The sequence below is a fragment of the Cervus canadensis genome, chromosome 4 (assembly GCF_019320065.1).
Source record: "Cervus canadensis isolate Bull #8, Minnesota chromosome 4, ASM1932006v1, whole genome shotgun sequence".
Classification (NCBI taxonomy): Eukaryota; Metazoa; Chordata; class Mammalia; order Artiodactyla; family Cervidae; genus Cervus; species Cervus canadensis.
In genome coordinates this window covers 100,877,429-100,880,413 of record NC_057389.1, presented here as the reverse complement: position 1 = coordinate 100,880,413, position 2,985 = coordinate 100,877,429, and positions in this window count along the sequence as shown.

Sequence of the window (2,985 nt, the reverse complement as noted above, 5' to 3'; positions counted from 1 at the left end):
CACTGGATCACCAGGGAAGCCCTATAATATATTCTTGTAGTCTATCTTACACCCAATAGTTTGTATTTTCCTTCCCCATCACTATATTGCCTACCTCCTCTCCCCACTAGGAACTTCCCTGATAGCTCAGTTGGTAAAGAATTTGCCTGCAATGCAGGAGACCCCGATTCAGTTCCTGGGTCGGGAAGATTGGCTGGAGAACGGATAGGCTACCCACTCCAGTATTCCTGGGCTTCCCCTGTGGCTCAGTTGGTAAAGAATCCACCTGCAACTCGGGAGACCCGGGTTCCATCCCTGGGTTGGGAAGATCTGGAGAAGGGAAAGGCTACCCACTCCAGTATTCTGGCCTAGAGAATTCCATGGACTGTATAGTCCATGGGGTTGCAAAGAGTTGGACATGACTGAGCGACTTTCACTTTCTCCCCACTAGTAATCATTAGTTTTTTTCTCTAAATCTGTGAGTCTGCATCTTTTTTATTTGCAGTATTTTTAAGATTCCACACATAAGGGCTGTCATATGTATGTGTTTTTCTCTGTCTGACATTTCATTTAGCATAATGCCCTATTTTATGTCAATAGCTGTAATGAAATGTAATTCATGTAGTATATATATCCATACAATTTACCCATTTAAGGTGTACAGTTAAATTGTTTTTTTACTATATTTACAGAGTTATGTGACTATCACCACAGTAAAATTTGGGACATTTCCATCATCTCAAAGAGAAATTTTGTGGCCTTTAGCTATTGTTCTGAATTTCCCCCTTCCCCAACCTCCTACATCACAGGCCTAGGAAGCCATTTCTCTACTTTTTGTCTCTATCAACAAAGTTTCAAGGGCTATTAAAAGACAAATATTAAAAAGCCAAAACTTTAGAACTTGGATGACAAACCTAGACAGCGTATTAAAAAGCAGAGACATCACTTTGCCGACAAAGGGGCTGATAAAACTATGGTTTTTCCCATAGTCATGTATGGATGTGAGAGCTGGACCATAAAGAAGGCTGAGCGCTTAAGAATGGATGCTTCTGAACTGTGGTGTTGGAGAAGACTCTTGAGAGTCCCTTGGACTGCAAGGAGATCAAACCAGTCCATCCTAAAGGAGATCAGTCCTGGGTGTTCATTGGAAGCACTGATGCTGAAGCTGAAACTCCAATACTTTGGCCACCTGATGTGAAGAGCCGACTCAGTGGAAAAGACCCTGATGCTGGGAAAGATTGAAGGCAGGAGGAGAAGGGGATGACAGAGGATGGGATGATTAGATGGTGCCACTGACTCAATGAACATGAGTTTGAGCAAGCTCTGAGAAATGGTGAAGGACGAGGAAGCCTGGTATGCTGCAGTCCATGGGGTCGGAAAGAGTTGGACATGATTGAGCAGCTGAACAACAACACTTTAGAATTTGTAGAAGAAAGTAAAAAGAGTAACTGTATGCCCTATAGGATCTTAGAGTAAAGGATTTCTTTTTATAATTTTTTTTTTTTAAATTTTTGGCTGGGTCTTTGCTACTGTGAGTGGGTTTTCTGCAGGCAGCGAGCAGGGGCTGCTCATCGTTGCGGTGCTCAGGCTTCTCCTGGTGGAGGCTTTCCCTGCCGCGAAGCACAGGCTGCAGGCGTGTGGCCTCGGTAGCTGTGGTGTATGTGCTTAGTTGCCCTGTGACATGTGGGATCTCCCCGGACGAGTGATTGAACCTGTGTCCCCTGCATTGGTAGGCGGATTCCCATCTACTGTGCCGCCAGGGAAGTCCAAGTTTCTTTTCTTTTTTTTTTAATTAATTTTTATTTGCATATAGTTGCTTTACAGTGTTATGGTAATTTCTACTGTCCAGCAAAGTGAATCAGCCACATGTATACATACACCCCCTCTGTTTTGGATTTTGTCCCCATTTAGGTCCCCACAGAGCGCTTAGTAGTGTTCCCCGTGCTCTAGAGTTGGTTTTCATTCCTTATGTCTTGCTCTGTGGGAATACTGTCCCTCTCTCTGCTTCTAAGAGCCCATTTCCGTCTCTCTTCACCAGTTGTCACTGTGTGTGTCTCTTTGTGCCCTATTAGCCTATTTTCCCCATGTAGCATCGTGTTACTAAGGTTCATCCATGTTGCACCAGGTACCAGTACTTTTTACGGCTGAATAATATTCCATTCTATGGATGTACCTAATTTTGTTCATCTGTCCATTAATGGGTGTTTGGGCTGTTTCCACTTTTTGACTATTATGAGTTATGCTGCTATAAACATTTGCATGCAAGTTTTTGTGTAGATGTATGTGTTCATTTCTCTTGAGCTTGTACATAAGATTGGAATATTCAAGCAATACTGAAATTGTTCAGCCAAGCTGGAACATTCTGTCCAAATGCTGTAGTTACCATGGAAAACAGTATGATGGCTCTCCCAAAAATGAAACTTAGAATTATCATTTGATCCAGCAATTCTACTTCTGGGTATATACACAAAAGAGTTGAAAACAGGAAGTTGAACAGATATTTGTACACCAATGTTCATGGTAGTATTATTTACAATAGCCCAAAGGTGGAAACAACCCAAATGGTCGGTGATGGATGAATGGATAAAAAAGTGGTGTGTCCATACAATGGAATATTATTCAGCCTTAAAAAGGAGGTAGATTCTGACATATGCTGTGACACAGATGAACTTAAAGGACATTATGCTAAATGAAATAAGCCAGACACAAAAGGACACGTGTTGTCCTTTGATTCCATTTATATGAGGTGCCTAGAATATTGACATCCATACAGAAAAAAATGTAGCATGGTGGGTACCAGGCACTGGAGGAGGAGGGATGGGGAGTTAGTGTTTAATGGATGCAGAGTTTCGGTTTGGGAAGCTGACAAAGTTCTGTAGATGGATGGCAGCGATGGTTGCACAACAATGTGAATGTGCTTAATACTGCTACGCTGGACACCCAAACATGGTTAAAATAGTAAAATTTACATTTTGTATATTTGACCATAGTAACAAAATTTAAAAA